Genomic DNA, 23,202 nt, shown 5'->3' with positions numbered 1-23,202 from the left:
ATGTTTACCTCTAAATTGGAGTCGCTTCCAACCTGAAAAGAATTATTGGGTCCATAAAATATGATAGTCCATAGAGTCCATAAAATAGTCCATAAAGTAAGCTAAAAAAATAACAGCTTGTTACAAAAAAGTCAAATAAATTAGCCTTATAATACAAGATGTATTCAGATACTGTAATATATATTCGATTATATTCGTACACTAGAGGATATGCGAATTTATTCGTGTTCTGGCCCGACAAAGTGCCAGAAGAGGGCAAACAAAACTCATATGTCTCAAATAAAAGTATAGTAAAATTGAACGATAACATAAATGTGATCAAATAAAATAAATGGTTTGAAAAAACCCATAGGATCAAAGTTCGTTGTTAAGAAAATGTCTGGTATATAAAAAAGCAAAAAAAAAACTATATTCTACATCTAAATGTGTATATGTTTTATTCCCCATTTTAATATAAAATTTATCTGATAAACAACAGTTATAATATAAAATTATCGTTATGCTTAATGGCCATATCTCGTAAAACAATATACTGTGAAAAAATAATAAATAGAAGTAATAAAATCTTAAAATGTGAAGAAGTGAAAAATCAAAGGGAAACAAAGTGATAATACTAATATAAAACAATCTTAATTTTGACTTCAAAAGCTTGAAGCTCCAACTATTTCCACATTTCACAGAAAAACGAAATATGATTCAGTTTATAAAAATGAAAACTCCTCGTTATAATGAGAGACAAATAATATATAGGAAGAGCGATCAGGCCACTTGATCGGGTATATTTTGTTTCAAAGGGTGGCTTACAAAGGATAGCAAAAGGTGCAACATAAGACCTGTCCAATAAATGCAGCTGATATGCAACTAGGACAAGCAGGGCTGTAATCAGGAGTTTTTTGAGGGGAGGGGGTACCAAAGACTTAAAAAAAACGCATCAGAAAATTTTTATATTCATTTTCCCCTGGATATGGCTTTGAAGGCAAAGCTCGTTAATCTGGATGGGAAATACTTAGCATCGATGCCAAAGTACCAATTCGTTCATATATCGTATAACATTATTGCATTAAACATTTAATACGCAGAAATTTGTATCGCGTTTAGCTAATTTGTAGACTTCTACTATGGAAAAAGGTAAATTGCAGTTTCTTATATTTAAAATCAGAAAAAATTGGTGTCAATTGAGGATACTTCTCCCCTCGTTTTTGACCCCCTTCTAGAAGTTTTATAACTTCCTTTTGGGAGTGGAGGGAGAATTTCATCATAGAAAGTCTTTTTTTTGTGTTTTCATAGTAAAAAAGTAAAAAAAGCTAAAATTGGCCTCGACTCCTTAGATTCTGAAAAATATATTAGCATCCATATTTAAGTTTTCGTAAATTGACAACACTGTTAAAAAACTGACATATTCTTACGTTGTCACTGTCACAAGACTTGACAATTTAACATGACAAGATGTGAACTAAAAATATTAGTGTCATGAACAATGTAGTGTCTAGCGACTTCATTAAAAACTAGAACATTCCAAAGAAAATCGGGTAATTGGTAGGATTACAGCATTTTTTAAAGAGAATTATAGGCCAATACCTGGCATTTATAAAATAGACTGGCTTTTGGTTAGGCTGAGTTGTGACTTTGGGTTGGTGGGCCTACTGACGACAGAGTTTTGTTAGTTGTTTTTCATTTTTATTTACTATCCTTTAAATTTTTAAATGTCTGAAAGAACAAGCATACAACAGTTATGGTTGAACAAAACTGCAACCGGTAGATTTTGTCACTTAAAAGTTACGCAAACTCTTTGAACCGACCTTTGTCCACAGCAGTTTAAAAAATAATGCTTCAAGGTATATTCCCTGATAAGATAAAATGTCAAGGTAATTCAAGTAGAAGATTCAGTATTGGAGACCACTGCCAAACAAAAATAGTACGATGCATATTTAATGTCGTGTGCCAGGTTTACTGAAAGTAAAAAAAAAAAAAAACCTACACAGGCTTACAAGCAAACAAGCACCTAAAACTGTAATTTGCAAAGGTCGTGGTTTATTATTGTTCACTAGTTTCTGACCACAGACTGAATGAAGCAACCTGAAATTGCATAATTACTAGTAAACCAGGAAGGAAGTTGGGTTCATGGTTGTGTTCCCATGCTCACAGGTACTTCTTGGATCCGCCTTCATATGGACACAAGTTTAAATTTTTATCTGTGGCTGGTACATAGGTGGATTTGTATACGGATTCCTTTGGGGAATTTCCTCAGATAATTGTTTCCAATTCTTAAAAAACTGGCTTTTAATCGAAATTATTGGTACTGAGGTGGTGGGACCCTCTCAACTGTTCAGATATTTTACCGTTAGATTGATAATTATAGTCACATGCAAGCCTAGGGAGTCCACTGGGAAGGGGACAGGACAGTCAGCCATATAGATTTTCAGAAAAATAAATCGCCATCCTTAAGATTTGACAATGGGTAAAATTTCCCTTTTTTCCATTTAAGATTTCCTAAACTGAATGTCTGAATTGAATTTAAAATTATCGGGTTATAATATAAAATAATGCGAATAAAACTAGCCAATAATCAGCTGTACTCTGTCAGATTTAATTTAAAAAAAAAAAAAACTTCAAATACAAAAAGAGCGGCGGTAAAACTTAAAACAAAGTGAAATCATCAAACAGTTCGTAGTAACGAACTGTAGTAACGAACTGTGGTAACGAACTGTAAGCAAGGAGCGACCCGACTCAATAGAAGCCGAAACTCTGAAAGACGGAATTTTGATGCCAATAGATACACCAAAATATTAAATTTGTATGCTGATTGTAAATATATAAGTTTCATCAAGTTTCGTCTTACCCATCAAAAGTTACGAGCCTGAAAAAATTTGCCTCATTTTCAAAAAAGGGGGAAACACGCCGAAAAATCATAGAATCTTCAAGAAAATTATGCCATCAAATTCAGCGTATCAGAGAATTCTTTTTGTAACAATAAAGGTTGGTGGACAACTGACCGCTCTCCACGCCCCTTTTTTTCCAAAGTTATCTGATCAAAATTTTTAGACAGTCATTTTGTTCAGTATAATTGAAATATCAAGTAATTAAGAGTTTAGGGGTAAAGTGACCCCGCTCCCCAGAGTCCGTGGGGAGAGGCCTGTAAGTTATAAAATTTTCCCATTGTTTACGTGTAGTAGTTGTTATTGAGATCTATACAGACATTTTTCGGTGGGAGATTTTGTGCTTGGGTAGATTTCCATAGGGAGTATCTTCCTTGGAGAGGGAATTTTCTGGGGGTGAATTTTCCAGGGAAAATTTTTTCCTGACAAAATTCCTATACGAAATTATTTTTAACTGTCTTATATTCTCTTTGCCGAATCAAGTTTGCATGTGGATATGTTTCGTGGGAATTATTTGGGGGTTATTTTCCGCATGTTTTGGATTCAGGAAAAAATTTCAACGGAAGGGGGTTTATCTAGAGTGATTGAGAAACCGATTAGAAATTAAAGTCTTTTTACAAATAAAAGTATGATAAGAAAAATCTTTCATGTTGAATCGTCTTCAAAACATTTTACGCTGGGGGAATTTTCAGCGAGGAGGGACTTATCTCGAAGGAATTTGACGGAGGGGGCTCACTATACGTTGGATGAAATTCCTCGGAGTAGTTTCCAATGAGGGGGAGGGGTATATTTCATGAAGAGTGAGGCAGATTTACCGGTATTATTTGAAAAACGATCAGAAATTAAATAAATAAACATGGTTTTTTTTTTAACTGAAAGCAAGGAACAACATTAAAACCCGAACCAATCAGAAATTATTCCGTATTTAAAGGGTTTCCCCCTCTTGAATGTAGCTATAGCTTTAAGAGCAAGATATTAAGAAGAGGGCAACCCTTCATATACGGAATAATTTCCCTTCCTCAAAATCACGCTCTTTACGCTAATGTTTGGATTTTATCCCAAGCCATTAATAACGAGTCCTAGAACACAAGGGTCACTTAATTAGACCATTAAGAATATTTTTTAAGTAATAAACAATAATTTAGCATGAAGAGCGAGGTGTTTAGGAGGGGGCAACTACATTTATATAGCAGATAGGGCTATAGGTTGTGGAATTTGTCCACATTGTTTACAGGTTGCATATAGATATATATATATATATATGTTTTTAACTACGTAAAACTTGCGAATATACAACATTCTTTGCTGTCCCATTGTCTGTGCATATAAATAAATTGTTTACCGACTCTTGAAAATGCAACATATAATGGTCCATGGGAAAACAATCCGTATTCAGATCTATACCTCATGATTCTAATGATTGCCCTTGAGCTTTGTTGATGGTGATTGCTAATCTACCATTCCCTGTGTCGCCATCGTCATTTATATATCCCCTTGTGCCCCCCGGCATCCCCTTTGTAGTTTTGTCCCTGTGTCCCGGTCGTCATTTGTGTCCCGGTGTCCCAGTCTGTGATTTCTCTTTGAGTGTCCCGGGCGTCATTTATATTCCATGTGTCCCGGTGTCTCGGTCGTCATTTATATCCCCCTGTGCCCCCCGGCGTCCCCGTTGTAGTTGTGTCCCTGTGTCCCGGTCGTCATTTATATTCCCTGTGTCCCGGTCGTCATTTGTATCCCGGTGTCCCGGTCTGTATATACATTCGTTTTTTAGTTTTGTTTTTCTCCTTTATTTTTTTCCTTTTTTATTTTTTTTCTTATTTAGTTTATTTAGATTTTTAGATTTTTTAGTTTTTTTATTAGTTTTTATTTTTTTTCTTTTTAGTTTTTTTGTAGTTTTTACCTTTTTTTTAGTTTTTTTTACTTATATCCTGGTCGTCATTTATACTCCCTGTGTCCCGGTCGTCATTTGTGTCCCGGTGCTTTGTTGATTGCTAATCGAACATTCCCTTTGTCCCGGTCGCTTTCTCTTTGAGTGTCGTCATTCATATTCCCTATGTGCCGGTGTCCCCGTCGTCATTTGTGTCCCGATGTCCCGGTCTGTAATTTCGTCAGTTGAAAACTTATGATGAAATAAATTTTCGATTTTTCCCTTTTTTTGTTTTTAGTTTTTTTTTTATTGGTTTTTACCTTTTTTTAGGTTTTTTAGTTTTTTTCTTTTTTCTTTTTAGTTTTTTTTGAAGTTTTTATCTTTTTAGTTTTTTTATTTTTATTTATATTTTTTTAGTTTTCTTTTTCTCCTTTATTTTTCAGTTTTTTCCTTTTTTTAGTTTTTTTTCTTTTTTAGTTTTTTTAGTTTTTACCTTTTTTAGTTTTTTTAGTTTTTTAGCTTTTTTTAATTTTTTTTTTATTAGTTTTTAGTTTATTTTATGGTTTTTTCCTTTTTTTAGTTTTTTTTTTAGTTTTTTATCTTTTTTTAGTTTTTTTTTTAGTTTTTAAGCTTTTTTAGATTTTTTTATTTTGTTTTCTTTTTTTTTTTGTAGTTTTTACCTTCTTTAGATTTTTGCTTCTTTTATATTAATGCTAAAGCCAAAGTTCGAACCTTGAAAAAAATTTTTAGTTTTTTTCCTTTTTTTCTTTTTTGTTTTTTTATTGGTTTTTACCTTTTTTTTAGCTTTTTTAGTTTTTTTTCGTTTTTTCTTTTTAGTTTTTTTGTAGTTTTTATCTTTTTCATTTTTTTGTATTTTTATTCATATTTTTTTAGTTTTCTTTTTCTCTTTTATTTTTCAGTCTTTTCCTTTTTTTAGTTTTTTTCTTTTTTAGTTTTTAGTTTTTTTTAGTTTTTTACCTTTTTTTAGTTTTTTTAGTTTTTTTAGTTTTTTAGATTTTTTAGTTTTTTTATTAGTTTTTAGTTTTTTTTGTAGTTTTTGCCTTTTTTTTAGTTTTTTCAGTTTTTTTTAGTTTTTAGTTTTTTACCTTTTTTTAGTTTTTTTTAGTTTTTTAGCTTTTTTAGTTTTTTTTTTCTTTTTAGTTTTTTTTGTAGTTTTTACCTTTTTTAGTTTTTTTTTCTTATTTTGTATTAGTGTGAAATAATTCAGACGTCATATGCGGACAAATCCGACGTCACCTGATCCACGATCCACAGATCCACAGACAACTTATTTTTATATATATAGATTAAGTACTAAGTAACAATTTACTGTGAAGAGCCAAGTGTTTAGGAGGGGGCAACACCTTTCATATACCAGCAAGACCTACAAATTACGAAAGTTACCCGTATTGTTTTCGCGTACTATAAAACAGTTCGAACTGTAAGTAAGGAACGACTTGGCTCAATAGTGACCGAATCTCTAAAGAAGGGAATTTTAATACTAATAGATACGTCAAAAGAATCAGATTTTTATGCTGATTGAAATATATAAGTTTTATCCAGTTTAGTCTTACCCACCAAAAGTTAAGAGCCTGAAAAAATTTGCCTTATTTTCAAAAAAGAAGAAACCCCCCTTGAATGTCAAAGAATCTTAATAAAAAAAAACCACCACCAGATTCAGTGTATCAGAGAACCCTACTGTAGAGGCTTCAAGCTACTATCTGCAAAAATGTGGAACTTTGTATTTTTTGCCCGAAGAATCATTTTTTTTCAGTTTTTTCTATCGTTTTTTATTTTTGTTTCCCAGGGGGGATCGTGTTGACCCAGTGGTCTTAAAACAACACGAGAGGGCTCGTTTGAATGAAAATCAAAAGTTCTAGTGCTCTATATAAGTGACCAAAAAATTGCAGGCCAACTAGGCCCCCTCCCACGCACATTTTTCCCAAAGTCACCGGATTAAAATTCTGAAATAGCCATTTTGTTCAGCATATTCGAAAAATCTATTAAGTATATTTTTGAGAACGACGTAACCCCCCCCCCCCCCCAGTCCCCGGGTGAAGAACTGCAAGTTATGAACTTTGCCCATTGTTTACACACTGTATTGGTTATTGGGAGGTAAACAAACGTTTTCAAGGGGGAATTTTTCTGGTGGGGGAGAGGGTTTACGCAGGAGGATCTTTCCACAGAGAAGTTTTTCATGGGGGAGATAATCTCCATAAAGGGGATACTGGATTTTCCAGCATTATTTAAAAAACAATTGAAAATGAAATAAAAAAACGAGTTTTTTTAACTAAAATTAAAGAGCAACATTAAAACTTAAGATAAACAGAAATTATTACGTATATGAGGGGATTCGTCCCCTCCTCAATACCTCGCTCTTTACACTACAGTATTTTTAGTAATTTCAAAATAGCTATTTATTCTATTTAAACGGTCTTTGTGATTCATGGGTCATTCTTAAAGAATCGGAACAAAATTCAAACTTTATTGTAAAGAGCGAGGTATTTACGAGGGGGTGAACCCCCTCATGTATGTAATAAAATTATACAAGTATAGAAGTTCGTTACGTAAGTTAATTTGTAAGTTGAGAATATTTATTACTAACAAAAAAGTTCGCAAATCAAATTAAAAGTTCTAGTACTCTTTTTAAGTAATCAAAAATTGGAGCGTAACTAGGCCCCCTCCCCCACCCATGTTTCTCAAAATCTGAAAGTAAGGAGCGACATTAAAACTTAAAACGAACAGAAAATATTCCGTATATGAAAGGGGCTGTCCCCTCCTAAACTCTCCTTTCTTTACTAACGTTTTTTATTGTTTTAAAAGTAGAGTTGTGAGAAAGAGTCAAACTTTAGCGTAAAGAGCGAGGCGTTGAAGAGGGGACAGCCCCTTTCATATAGCGGAATAATTTCTATTCGTTTTAAGTTTTAATGTCGTTCCTTACTTTCAGTCAAAAAAACTTGTTTTTTATTTAATTCTTTCAAACAGATCGTGATAACGATCTGTAAGGAAAGCACGACCAACTCTAGCGACATTCGACGGATTTACCCATGCCAATAGTAATGTAAATTCTAATAAACGAAGGTTGGCAAGCAATATCTACAAAATAAGAATTTCTATTTTAGATTGATTCCAAGTATGTAAAAAAAATTACGCTTAAACGCAACATTTAAAGTAAATAAAATAAGTAAACTTGCAAATTTAAAATGCCTAGCGAAGCGAAGCCTGGGTCTTACCCATTGCGGCGAAAAACTCATGAGAATTAATGACGAGACGAAAAGGATTCGTGGATTATTTTCAAACAGTTTGTGGAAGCGAATTGGGAATAAAGATATTTTTAAGAAGAAGTCCAAGAAATGAAGTATTTTGGATGGAACTGATAATCAGGAACGTAGCTCCAGGATTTTTAGCTGGGGGAAGAGTCAAGAAAGGTCCACATCTGGATAATCGAGGGGCATGGGCTAGATAGTAATTTTTCTCTCCAAATGATTGGGGGAATCCCCTAAACTGACGCTCAAAACCAACAGAAACCAAATGAAAAAAAAGTTTGTAAAATGAAAGTAAAGGGTGACTTTAATAATAATTAAAACAGAAAAGAATTATTTTGTATAAGCAAAACCTTCAAAATACAAAAATAAAAAACACTATCGTTTTATTTGTTAATCTCATTGTTATTGCTATTTTATTATATAACTTTTATCATTTTAAGATAAACAAAAAAAAAAAGTTTATCAGACGAAAGTAAAGAGCGACACTAAAAATAAAAAAGAAACATTAGCTGTTATTTATCTGAGGAGGCTGCTCCCCCTTCAGCCTCTTTCTCTGTGTACTAATGATTTTCTCATGCTTTACTGAAAACATTTTTGGGTGCAACAAATCTACCTTGTTGACAGTAGCATGTGTTTTGCTTACCGATTGTCTTTCATAACAACTGAAAAAATATTTTAAAAAAGTAAATTTTAATCAATTAGACCCCTACCACCATTCTTTAGGGATTGTGAAAATGTTCTTTGTCCAACTCTCAGTCTCCTTGTGTTAAAGCATTAACTGGGGGAGCAATTCAAACTTAAGCGTGAAAAGCGGTGTTTGAGGAGAGGGGCAGCCCCCTCAAATACGGGATGATTTTTGTTTGTTTTACGTTCTTTCTTGGGAGTGTTCCCCTTTTTTCTAAAATTAAAGAAGGTTTCTCAGGCTCATAACTTTTGATGAATAGTTTTTTACTTATTGAAATTGATTTACTTTGAGCTATCCTACAAAGGTGATTCATTTAAAGAATTGAATTTAAAGAATTAATAAATTCTTTAAAGAATTAATGTTTAAAGAATTAATTAAACTTTAAAAGAATAATTAATAAACTTTAAAAGAATTAATGAACTAATAATTATTAAAATTTATTACTAATAATTATTTACTAATAATTATTAAACTTTAAAATTAAATAACTTTAAAAGAATTAATTAATTACATTTAACGAATTAATGTTTTGATATTTTATTATTTATAAGTTTAAGTTATTATTAGCACGAGTTGCTCCATAATTTTAGTTCGTTGCCACAAACTGTATCATTGTTACCATTACTGATCACCAATACATGAAGTCTACGCCCTACGGAAAACGGATTTGGTTTGTGATTACTTTCACTAATGTAAACAAAAAAGGCTTGAAAATGTGAAAGTTGGAAAAATAGAATGCCTACTTGTATTAGTTTTACCTAAAGCAGGTGGTTTGATACAATAAGAAATCTATTTGACAGATCGGTTATACTAACGATGATTTAAAAATAGATTTTAACTCCTATGTAACATTAATAGCAGTAATGAATTGTCTTTGACTTTTCCTTAAAAACACTTGTTGAATGTTTGCAAAAACAAGCTGAACAAAACCAACTGCAATTCCTGTTAGTTCAATAGTTCAACTTCAGTCCCTGACCTCATTTCTGTATATAAAATTCTAGGGTCAAGCTATCTGTGGAAAAGAAGAAAAACGAAGAAATATGCCCTCGATGCAGAATATCGTCTTTGGAGCCACTTTTCTTGATTTTCGAACCAATATATTTTCCTTGTTACTGCAGCTAAGAGACAGTCAGTTTCCTATATAGGGGTATTGGATAAGGCAGTTATAATAGTGTACTTCTTTTTTTGACCTGACAGGAGTTATTGGCTATTTTGTTCTTTACTATGGGACGTGACCGTCTCTTACTATGTTGCAAACTACCGCTGCAACCCGGATATATTCTATATGTGAATGTTGGTTTACGTCATCTTCTTTATGAATTGAAGAAATTTGAATTGAACATTATAACAAAACATTGTATAAGATACGATTTGCCGTTGACTCCAAGGTTGTGTTGTCCCTCAGCTTTTACATAGAAATATGCAAAAAAGAATGAGATCAGGCGGTTGTCCTCGGTCAAAACCCATTTTCAGCATTTTTCCGCTTTTCGAAAAAATCGCGCTACACCTTTTTCCATTTTTGAAACAGAAGAAAATATTAATATTTAGAAAACTTCTGACGTCAGAACGGACTCGCCGTGTCAAGATGAGGGCTGGTCCATTTATTTGAAGTGCCAAGAATATTAAAATAAAAACATTGACTCCTTTATTTCTATTTTACTTTACTTCTGTTTTAGTAGGGATTTTTAATGTTTTGTTTTTATTTATTTTAGTGGTTGCTTTTTAAGCTTCTTTTTTTGCACAGCAGAAAGTCTCGGTCGAGATATTTGCATTAGGTTTTCATTTTCACTGGCTATAAATATCCTTGTTTTTTCTTCTTTCAAATTTTTTCTTATCTTCACATATATTCTTCTCGGATCCATTTGAATTCACACCTGAAAACCTCAATTTGCCAAAGTTTTTCTTTTGGTTGTTTAGAATTATGAAGCATTTAATTTATTGTCAAATTTTTGTCAGTGTTGCCACGTTGATACGTGAAAATAAACAAGCAAAACTAATTGGATAAGCATGCCAATTTTTTCGTCAGTAAAAATTAAAACATTAAGAACCTGTTAATTCCCAGTGACAACTATATCTTCAGCTGTTTGGTATTAAATAATTTTAGCTTTCTTTTCATTGATTTTCTATCAATGTTCTTTTTTTTTAATTTTGCACCCGTTACTAACAAACAATTTATATCTGCATATTTAGGTCTCTCTCATGAGAAATTTAATTCCCAGTTTTCCCAACTTTGAAGATTTGTTAAAAAGCCAAATACAATTTTCCAGTGAATTTCAGTATATTTGGTTAATCAGTCAATATTCGTGAAAATTTTTACTAAATGGTCTTAAAGGTTATTCTATTGGATATTCGCCACTGACATTCTAATGTTGGTAAGACACGACTTACCACGAGTATCTATTTTAAGGTTTAAGGTATCCCGTATGAAATTTAAGGAAAATGTCTTAAAAAGACGGTTTTTCCATAAATTTCAGTAGATTTGCTTTTCGGTCAATTTTCGCGATAATTGTTACTAAATATTCTTAAAGACCAGCCGTAGTTTCCCATCGATATTCGTTCCTAATATTTTATTAAATAAAAAAACAAGTTTTTTTTTAGCTGAAAGTAAGGAGCGACATTAAAACTTAAAACGAAAAGAAATTACTCCGTATGAAAGGGGCTTTTCCTCCTCAACGCCCCGCTCTTTACGCTAAAATTTAATTCTTTCTTGTAACTCTACTTTTTAAAACAGCAAAAATTTTAGCGTAAAGAGCGGGGCGTTGAGGAGGAGAAGCCCATTTCATATACGGTGTAGTTTCTATTCATTTCTGAACGTTTTAATTTAATAACGTTTTTTAACGTTTTATATTTAATTTCTGAACGTTTTTGAATTAATGCATGTTTTGATTTTGGCTCTCCGCACATAAATAATTAAAAGAAATCTGCATTTTTTGGCTAAATGGCTTTCTCATAGTTTTAATTCGAAGATTTTGAGAAGAAAAGGAGCGGGGGAGGAGGTTTAGTTGCCCTCCAATTTTTGGATTACTTAAAAAGGCAACTAGAACTTTTAATTTTTTACGAACGTTTTCATTAGTAAAAAAAATATGCGTAGCTTACAAATTAACTTACGTAACGAACTTCTATATTCGTATGTTTTTATTACGTATATGAGGGGGTTCGTCCCTTGGTCAATGCCTTGCTGTTTACACTAAAGCTTAAATTTTCTCCCAATTCCTTAAGAATGACCCCTTAATAACAAAGGCCGTAGAATAAATAGTTGAAATTACTAAAAATACTTTAGCGAAAAGAGCGAGGTATTACGAGGAGGTGAACCCTCATATGCGTAATAATTTCTGTTCGTTTTAAGTTTTATTGCTGCTCCTTACTTTCAGTTGAAAAAACTTTTCAGATTTATTTTTTCATTGTTTTTTTAAATAATGCTAGAAAATCCTGCACACCCTTCATTGAAATTCTCTTCCCCCATGACAAGTTCCTCCATGGAAAGATCCTCCCACGTACCCCCCTGAGCTTCTCCCCCCCCCCCAAAAAAAAACAACAAAAATATCCCCTGAAAATGTCTGTACACTTTCCAATAACCATTACTATATGTAAACACTGGTCAAAGGTTGTAACTTGCAGCCCCTCCCACGAGGACTGTAGGGGATTAAGTCGTCCCCAAAGACATAGTTATTAGGCATTTCGACTATAATGAATAAAATGTCTATCTCAGAATTTTGATCCGGTGGCTTTGGGGAAAAGAGACCGTAGAGGGGGCCTAGGTGCCCTCCAATTTTTGGGTCACTTAAAAAGGGCACTATAACTTTTAATTTCGGTTACAATGGGCCCTATTGCGACATTCTAGGACCATTGAGTCGACACGATCACCCCTGGGAAAAAAAAACAAAAAAAACAGAAAAAAAAACAAATAAACACGCATCCGTGATCTGTCTTCTGGCAGGAAATACGAAATTCCACATTTTTGTAGATAGGAGCTTGAAACCTCTACATCCGGTTATTCTGATACGCCGAATCTGATGGTGTGATTTTCGTTAAAATTGTATACTTTTAGGGGGTGTTTCCCCCTGTTTTCTGAAATAAGGCAAATTTTCTCAGGCTCGTAACTTTTGATGGGTAAGACTAAATTTGATGAAACTCATATATTTAAAATCAGCATTAAAATGCAATTCGTTTGATGTAACTATTGGTACAAAAATTTCATTTTTAGAGTCTAAGTTACTATTGAGCCGGGTCGCTCCTTACTACAGTTCGTTACCACGAACTGTTTGATTACCGGTTAGACATAACTTGACACAAATATCAAGTATAAAGTTTAATATGAGCTATTAATATCAGCTTGTAAGACATTAAGGTACTAACGTGTTATAGCGACCGCACCAAAGAAGACAAGTTAGGTTAATGATAATGAGATATACCGAAATATGATGAAAACATAAAAATTTAGTAAAAAAATTATGGAAGCTATAATAGAGAATTATGGAAAGCAGGCCCTCCAGAACAAATTATATTATATACCTAGCATAACCACCTCTATATATTAAATATTTGATTAAAATATACCTGCCTAGATACCGTTTATCTCACTCAAGATAAGTTGATTATCTCCAAGTGGACACAAGAAAAGCCGTTTTCACTACAGATCAAGAGCAAAGTGTTGCAGAGGCGGATCCAGGATTTTTTAGCGGGGGGCGCAAAATATTTTACTTCGATAAACTTACGAAAAAAGAAATACCAGCAATTTAAATGGAACCTCAACGATTATACGCCGTAGGTAGGTTGTGGAAATGGTCGTAAATTTAATCTAAAATCACTTGAGGGTTAAAGTTCTAATAAATCTGTTGAGATCAAAATGATGTAAAAATATATTATTGATATAAAAAATAGTAAGTTATAGAAACCACCCCGCCACAAAAAAATGAAAAGCTGTTCACACTTAACGAAAAATATGACATTTAATATGGCAATACGATATTATTCCAAAATCCAACACTACGTTAGGGGGTGGGCGCGTCCCCCGCGCCCCCACCTGGATCCGCCACTGAAGTGTAGTCGCTATAACACGCAAGTACCGACATTAATGAAGATTCATATGGAAACGGTAAGCCAGCCAAATGGAAATGAAAGTAAAATTACCTTTCCGTCCATTAGTTTTCGAGGCACCAGAATATTCTCGTTCATATTCGCCACAGCTTTGACGAATTTGTCCATCACTGAGACAATACTTTGTTGTGAAAACTCAACAGCTGAAGATTCGAAGGACATCTTTTTTCTAGTACACCCTCCACGACTGGAAATAATATTTAAGATCAAAATCAGACTTCAAAGACGGTTTAAAGATATACCGAATCTTCCCCTGAAAGTGGAACCTGCAAAAGACCATTCTCGAAAGTCAGCTTTGAAAGTTGTGGCCGTTTTACCCGACACAGATGCAAAAACTAATTTTATGAAGGGGGGAAATGGCAACACATTTTTAGGCAAGCTACAGGAAAATATAAGAAAGAACACAAATGTAAATCAGAAAATATAATAATGAAAATATAGAGGCCAGATTAAAGAACGTCGAGATTTTGTGGGGGGGGGAGGGGGACCAAAAGGCTCCTCCTCTCCTGCAAACTTGCTTAGCAGCAATATTAAAGATCTGTAGCTGACGAAAAAAGGTAATTCAGAGAAGTACTAAATAGAAACAAAATAGCAATTTTACATTTGTGTATTTTTCTCAGATATGTATGTTAACGAACTTTGAAATGAAAAAAAACCTCACGAGTTCAGCATGATCTTGAGCAGATATTGCGCAATAAAATGCACAAATATAAACTACCTTTTTCATTCAAATTAAATAAAAAAAAAAAAAACAGGTTTTATCTGAAAGTAAGGAGCAACAGTAGAACTTAAAAAGGGACAGAAATTATTACTTATATGAGGGGGTTCGTCCCCTCCTCAATACCTCGCTATTCCAAAAGAAATTTAATTGAAAAGTGGCAAAGAAATGTAAAAAATTCAAACTTGAATCCCAGATAGAGATGGAATAACTAAGATGCATTTAGATAGAATAACTTACGCTGGCTCGTCAGCAATACTGACTTGAGCACTATTTGAAAATATCATGGAACGTATTTTCTAAGAAATTTAATTGAAAAGTGGCAAAGAAAAGCAAATACTTCAGACTTTAATCCCAATGCATTTGATGGAGATGGAATAACTAAAATGCATTTAGATGGAATAATTTACGTTGGCTCATCAGCAATAGTGACTTGAGCACTATTTGACAATAACGCGGTACGTAGTTTCTAAGAACTTTTGATGGAGATGGAATAACTAAGATGCATTTACATGGAATAGTTTACGTTGGCTCATCAGAAATACTGACTTGAGCACTATTTGAAAATAGCATGGAACGCAGTTTCTAAGAACTTTAATTAAAAAGTGGCAAAGAAACGCAAATACTTCAGACTTTAATCCCAATGCATTTGATGGAGATGGAATAACTAAAATGCATTTAGATGGAATAATTTACGTTGGCTCATCAGCAATAGTGACTTGAGCACTATTTGACAATAACGCGGTACGTAGTTTCTAAGAACTTTTGATGGAGATGGAATAACTAAGATGCATTTACATGGAATAATTTACGTTGGCTCATCAGAAATACTGACTTGAGCACTATTTGAAAATAGCATGGAACGTAGTTTCTAAGAACTTTAATTAAAAAGTGGCAAAGAAACGCAAATACTTCAGACTTTAATCCCAATGAATTTGATGGAGATGGAATAACTAAGATGCATTTAGATGGAATAATTTACGTTGGCTCATCAGCAATAGTGACTTGAGCACTATTTGACAATAACGCGGTACGTAGTTTCTAAGAACTTTTGATGGAGATGGAATAACTAAGATGCATTTAGATGGAATAACTTACGTTGGCGCATCAGCAATAGTGACTTGAGCACTATTTGACAATAACGCGGTACGTAGTTTCTAAGAACTTTTGATGGAGATGGAATAACTAAGATGCATTTACATGGAATAATTTACGTTGGTTCATCAGAAATACTGACTTGAGCACTATTTGAAAATAGCATGGAACGTAGTTTCTAAGAACTTTAATTAAAAAGTGGCAAAGAAGCGCAAATACTTCAGACTTTAATCCCAATGCATTTGATGGAGATGGAATAACTAAAATGCATTTAGATGGAATAACTTACGTTGGCTCATCAGCAATACTGACTTGAGCACTATTTGAAAATAGCATGGAACGTATTTTCTAAGAAATTTAATTGAAAAGTGGCAAAGAAAAGCAAAACCTTCAGGCCATAATGCCAATGCGTTTGGTGGCATGATTTGAAGTGTCCATGCTTTTCTTCGTTCATATATGCGAAGAAATGCTATGAATCATTTTGAAAAATAAAACAAAAACAGAATTAATGGATAGAATAAAGCAGAGACAAAACAAAAGCACTTTTACAGTATATTTTTGACGTTAGTTAGAAGCTTTCTAGTCCCAAATCCCAGTCTATCTTCAGAGTAAAAAAAGGAGAAAAATGAAGAAAGAAAATCTGCAACACAATTAAATTCCAAGTAAAAAACAACTTAAAGTTGCTAGTAGCAAAGTTGTATAAACTATAAGAAAGTAAAATTAAAAAGTAAAGTAAAACTAAAGTTAAAAAGTAAAAGTTTACTACATAAAACAGTAAAGATATAAAACATGCTGTTTACGCATTTACTATCTTTTCGCCGTGATATTAATTAATATTTCCATAAGCATAAATATTCGGAGGTCATCAGGATGACAATTACAAAGGAAGTCAAAAACCAATCATTCTCATTGGTGGGCCGGGAAACACCTTGGCAAGGCATTTAAGGATCATTCACAATGAGATATCACCAATACCGAAATATAGCTAGCGCCTATTTCAGCCAATCAGATTTTTTCTGATTGGTTGAGAAAATTCTATAATAAATTCTGATTTGCTCAAATTAGCGCAACCGAAATTTCGGTTTTAGTAAAATCTCATTATGAATGCGCTTTAAGGCAAAAGCCAAAATAGATGTTGTTCAATCCGTTGCTAAGAGTAGATGCTTCACTTTACTTCACCGACTATCATCACCAAAATAATTTAGTGTTTATTTTTTGGTAAAATAAAATTCCGGCTATAGCCTACCCTTGATCTTCACTATTGAATATCAATAAGTCAGGTGGAATTTTTATTCGTATGTGGATCAAGTGACACACCTAAGGTTAATAAACTTTTCATGGCTAAAGATTTAGAAATTTCGAAGGAAAAACAGGTAATCAAACAACTCAACATTTTTTTTTAATCGATGTCGCAGGAATTAGAAGCTACAAGAATATAAAAACTTGGAATGTTGACAAGCGCTTTTTCTTGTTGCTACATGAGAAGAAACAGAAGAAAGAGAAATCTAGTTTTGAGAACCGGTTTGCCAAATTTGAGTTAAGTACGAAGAGTGACATACTAAAAAAAAATCAATGACCCCCAGCAGTCTTGCAGAATCGGCTTGATTCCTACCCCGTGGGTTTATTCTTTCTCAGCGAGGAATTTCCAGTAGGGTGGGGCGACAAATATTCTATCAATGGTTGATATTCCAGAAATACAAGTTTAAAACAGAAAAGGATTAGATGTACACTGGAGAAAATTTCGGTTCTCGCTTTGTTGTTTGGTCAAATTAACATAGCAAGGCAGCATTGGTATATGGATTCTGGTGGTAAGTCGATGTGACAGCAACAGTCTATCAGACCTTCCTAGAAATTTTCAGAAACAAAAATAATCATTTGATACTTTCTAGAGAAAACTAACAGTATTTCATTCTACCGGTACAGAGACTGGAAGCATTTGTTTATTTTTAAGCAGCATCTTGTCGACAAAAAATAAGCAAACTGAATTTTGGCACTCATGACTTTTCATCGACTTCCCCTATAATCTAAGCCTAGCGTTAAGCCCCCTGAGGACAATACTCCTTGTTTCCAATGCCTTTAGTCTGAACCTTACCACCTTCAACAGTAAGCCTAAGGATTTTAGACCCCTTTATAATTTTACGTACGTCTAGTTCGCATAATCCTACCCTTCTTTCCCCATTGTGAATTTCTTAAAGTGCCAAGGACATCAAAATGAAAATATGTTTCGTCCCCTGGGACCATCTTAGGTCAATTTATACCTGGAAATCGCAGCTTTTCAAATGTTTTTCTCTTGGTTATTTCAACGTTATGAAATTCTTAGCGCAGTGCCACATTTTTGTCGAAGTTGTGGCGTTAAACCATGTAGATTCATAGAACTAATTACTTAAATTTGAAAGTAATCTAAAAAATCCTAAGCTATTTTTTTGAGGAGATGGTTACAAAAGGATTTTTTTTTTGCTTTTTTATGGTAAAACTTTGAAAACACGTGAACAATTTGGTTATATTAATTTTTGTAACGTTTTTACAAGTCAGAAAAAAATTGGAGGGGGGGGGGGTTAAAACCCCCTAATCCCTGGATACTGCCTTGGGCTCCATGTATTTTTGGCTTCTCTTTTGTGGTGATTTTCACCCACATTTCTGTTTTGTTTTTTTAATGTGGCTGTCGAGTACCTTTATAAAGACAAACCAAGGTCTGGAAGGGGCAGCTACCACCCCTACCCCATAGCAAATTACGGCCCAGGTTATCACCATTACTTAAAAGTCTCAATTGTTTTCAATTCTCTAATTTGATCTTATATTGATTCTTTTTACAGATGCTTCCCACTGGCAAAGTATGCCTTTGGCACTGGGTTTTACGTTTTTTTCCTGCTGCGCCATATTTGGCTATATCGCTCATCATCACGTCGCAGCTGCCTCACATGCCATGTTTTAATCGCATGCTGATCCATCCACCTTTGTTTTACCTTAGTTTAATAAAACAAAGTTTTTTTGAGGAATCAAAGAGCGAAGTAGAAATTTAAAACGAACAAAGATTATTGCTTCACAGTCTCTCTAACATGTATCAATAAAACTAATACACATAAATCAACTACTTATATTTCCCTATTTTTGTAGGATTACAGAAAACTAGCGCTATACTGAAAACACAGAAGCCAAGCATAAATATAAGAATATTGATTTATGATCAAATAAGCCATAATATGAACCATAATGTTTTAGTATTACTCGAAAGGATGATCAAATAAGCCATAATATGAACCCTAGAAATCTGGATATTTCTCTCTATATCAGAGGCAGATCAAGAGCAAAATCTTGCGAGGGGACAAATGTGACAAGGGCGCCAATGAGCAAAATCTTGGAGTGGGGTAATGTGACAAAGGTGCAATAATGGACCAAACTGACAAATTTATTCTAAAAGAGAGTAAAAGAAAGAAAAAAAATAGAAAAAAGGGCACCAGAAAAATCTTTGGGGCCGAAGGTCCCACCCCATGGATCCACCGGTGCTCTATACGACAAGGAATTTCAAGCTATAAAAAATTTTAAGACTAGTCCATAGTCCTAATACTATCAAGATGGCTTCACTTTGCCCTTGTCTACAAACTAATCATGAAATGTCCTTTTCAGAACCAAAACGAGAGTCAATCAGTGGACTGAGCCATTGTGCAGAAATGATATTTAATGAAACGAAAAAATCAAGCAATAACCCTAAATTGCTTTATTTTTATTCTGTAAGAAGTGGCCGTGATGGGTTCGCTTTTACTGTACCAAAACTCCTATATTATTTTGTGTTTTCAGTAAAGCGCTAGTTTTCTATAATCCTACAGGCATTGGGAAATATAATTAGTTGGTTTATTCGTACTAGTTGTATTGATAAATGTTGGATAGACTGGGAAGCAATAATCTTTGTTCGCTTTAAGTTCCAACTTCGCTCTTTACTTCCCTCAGAAAAATGTTGCTTTTCTTAAATTAATATTTGCCCGTTTTTAATTTAAATTTAATGTAGTAGCAACACTGTAATGATCTTTCCTATGTATTTTTTCTTGGGGGGGGGGCTCTTTCATTACAACTATCATAGACAATGGAATCCCTCAATTTCGTCAAGACTGTTGAGAGCCCCAAGGACAAATTCTGTCGCGTCCCACTAACTTTTTTTCAATGCAAGAACATTTGTAAATGAATATGAAATGGCATAACAATAGTTCTGGTTATTTGAAGTAAAAATATGCACCCAATATCGCAGAGAAAACAAATAATTTACTTACAATAAACGCTACTGCAATGAATGTTACTTGTGATGAACAATTGAAATCGATTTGCAAGAACTAATGAAAGCGTGAATAAAGAAATACTAGATTACTAATGCTAAGCATTATTACTAATAATTACTAAGCATAATAGATTACTAATGCTAGCATTATTACTAATGCTAACAACAACTCGCTGCAGCACCAAGGGCACCTGAGGTCATCACAGCGGTCCACACTTCTCCACAAGTGAAATAAATGTTTTCATATGATTTATTTTTTTCTACTAAGTTTGCAGTTATAAATATTTTTTTCCATTTTGAGTTGATATATTTCTTTGCAATGCTTGTTTAGTGTCATTATCATTATATTATCTATAATTACATGCAAGAATAATTGTAAACACGATTATAAAAGCAGATGTTAGGCTATTTTTTGCATTTTTTATTGCAAGCTATATCTATATTTCTACTATTACTAACAAGTCACCAGGGCACCAAGCCACCTGAGTGCAACACAGCTACGCATTCTCCTCCTTCAACCCAATCTATTCAAAGCCTCACTCTACACCCTCTCAGGAAATTCTCATTTCCCTTAAATCTGTCTTTACAAGATCCTCCCGAACCTGAAACAGGACGACCTGCTTTCCGTTTAGTCCTTGACGGTTGGCCGAGAAGGACAATGGTACTTATGTATTATACCACCAACACTCAAGAAGTGAAGTCAGATTAGTCTTAAAGAAAAATACCAAACATGATGACAATATCATACTTTAGAAACAGGTTTGGGCTATATATTTGCACATGGGGGGGGGTAACCTAAACTACCCACGTAATGTTCAAATACATAGCCCAAATTATGTAATTCCTATAAATTTAAGCGTAAGCTAATTGTTTCTTAATACACACATATAAAACCAGTTTGTTCTCGAGTTTTACACAGCGTAAACTAGAGTTTTGGCGGTAAAATACATGAGTACTAGGAAAATCGTCCTTCATCCGCAGACCGTGTCCTAGCCATCTTAATATTTCACTTATTCTCATAATAGCGCTAGAAAGCGGAATTGAATCAAACTTTTTGTGTGGTACTTTTCGTGCAGCTCTAATACCAGCAGATGTAATTTCTGTGGGGCCCGTGGAGTTGTCATGCATTCTAAAATAGCCTGCTGCAAAATCATTTCGCCTGGCCACCCTTTTGTACAGCATAAAAATTGAAGACCCCGGAGTTACAACTTACCATTAATGGGATCTTGAATTTCATTCGAACATATTTTTGAGACAATAAGTTGACGGCCTAAAAAACAAGAGCCAAGAGCTCATGTGGCACTTATGACGAGGCCAGAAGAGCCAAGAGCAGAGCTTCTTCCCACCAAGTTTCATTACGATCTCCCTACACTAAGTGTTTTCAAAGATTTCCTGTTTCCCCCTTCAACTCCCCCAAATGTCTTCGGATCTGGTCAGGATTTAAGATAAGAGCTCTGAGACACGTGGTCCTTCTAAATATCAAATTTCATTAGGATCCAATAACCCATTCGCGAGTGAAAATGCCTCATTTTTTCAAAGTTTTTCGAATTAACCGTCCTTCCACTCCCCCCTCCCACAGATGGTCGAATCGGGGAAGAGACTATTTTTAATTTAATCTCGTTTGGTCCCTGATGCGCCCGCCCACTTTCATCGTCCAAGCTTTTATGGAAGTGCCGAAACTACCAAAAGCGAGACCAACAGACAGACAAACCGACAGAAATTGCGATCGCTATATGTCACTTGGTAAATACCAAGTGCCATAAAAAAATCAAAGGCCTAAAAAATAAAACAGAGCTCACCAAGACGTCTTCGAATAGAGTTATTGAAAAAAAGATGATAATCAACCAGGGCTCAGGAGTGAGTCCGATCTTTCCAGGTGATCTTCTCTTAGGAGTAACGACCTGAATAGACTCCCCAAGCGCTAGTAGTTTATTCATAAACGAGCCGATTTGAGTTCTCTTATGATGCCTATTAAAAGTGGCCTTGGATTTTCCCTTAGGTGACAAATATTGAACCTCTAAATCTATTTCATTAAGCGGTGTAGACTAAATTCAAAATATTGATAAAAAGTATTTGAATCCGTTTAATCTACGAAATATTTTGTCTAAGACAGCTTCACAAGAGGTAAGTTTGATAATGTAGTGCCTTGGAGCGAAAATTCCTTTCGTGTCGCATTGTGGCGTTGATTGTAGATCAATCCCCGCAATTTTCCTCGGCCCTGCTCAATAAGCGCCAAATTGCAGATAGTGAGAAGTCTTTAAACTAAAAAGAAATTTTGCCTTGGGTTGCTCTTTTGGTATCTAACTTTATCCCTCCTCCCTGTCCCATAGAGCACCCCATTTTAACGGGGCACCAAGTCACCTCAGAAAATGTTATATTAACTTACGAAAAGCCACTTGTATCATCTAATTCACTAAAAACCTGCATACAAATTCAGCAAACAGCAAGGAATAATTTATGAGCCGTAATAGCTACCACCGTAAAATGTCAATAAGCTGACTCCAAAAATATTACTCAGAAAGATATATTCAATCTTGCACTTCCACCCATTCTGTTTATAAGCCTTAAAAGTATGTGACGGCACGTTTTTATCGGTCTTAACTTTTTTTTCCCTCCCAAGTGTACCATTTCTCAATCTGTACGTTACCTTAGAAAAACGTTGTATTCCATTATTAAAAGCCACCTTATAACCTACTTCACTTAAATAGATATAAATCCAGCCAATACCAGGAAGTGAATTATAATCCGTAATAGTAACCACTAAAAAATATAACCAAACTGACGGTAATTTTAACGCTCTGAGCGCACCGAAGGACGACCACATAAGAAGCACACAACTCAGTATCCAAAGTTTTGATTCTCTTATGACGTAAGAATGCGGAACGCAAACACTGCCCTTCAATCCAGGGTTAAGTTTTTGACTTTTTTTCAGCATAATCGCGTTCATTGAACCGGAACCCTTACGGGAAACCACACATCTTCAGCCGATAGATATGCAGACTGACCTCAATTTGCTCGCTTCAATTGACTTATTCGGCTATTGACTTTTTCTTCTTGTAGGAAACACTGAAAACTATGAAACAACTAGTGACAGGATTTTTTAGACAAATTTTGAAAAGTATGCTGTTAGATTTTCCTGAAAGTTTCAATTCAATCCCCCAACCCTGAAACGAAATAAGACAGACTTACCAAAAACCACGTGCAAGCTTTTTCACATTTACTACTGATGAAACCTACTGACTGAATTATGGAAATACTCGCTTGGCTTCAGGCAGCCTACCCGTTGTAAATCATTGCATGAGAACTGAAGATTAGTGATTGGCTTTGAGTTACC

The 23,202-nt window shown here is 34.2% G+C and overlaps 1 long non-coding RNA gene across 1 annotated transcript; it reads right to left on the bottom strand.

Annotated features, from left to right (window-relative positions):
* LOC136042653 (uncharacterized) lies at positions 1 to 22,689 on the bottom strand. Its single transcript, XR_010621373.1, has 3 exons — positions 22,516 to 22,689; positions 13,822 to 13,975; positions 1 to 32 (listed from the first exon to the last, which is right to left on the bottom strand). It is a non-coding gene; the product is annotated as an uncharacterized LOC136042653 (long non-coding RNA).
* Between the last annotated feature and the right edge of the window lie 513 nt (positions 22,690 to 23,202).

Source organism: Artemia franciscana, unplaced genomic scaffold (genome assembly GCF_032884065.1).
Source record: "Artemia franciscana unplaced genomic scaffold, ASM3288406v1 Scaffold_1669, whole genome shotgun sequence".
Taxonomy (NCBI): Eukaryota; Metazoa; Arthropoda; class Branchiopoda; order Anostraca; family Artemiidae; genus Artemia; species Artemia franciscana.
Note: the sequence above shows the minus strand (reverse complement) of the source record. Positions and strands in the feature narration are given on the sequence as shown.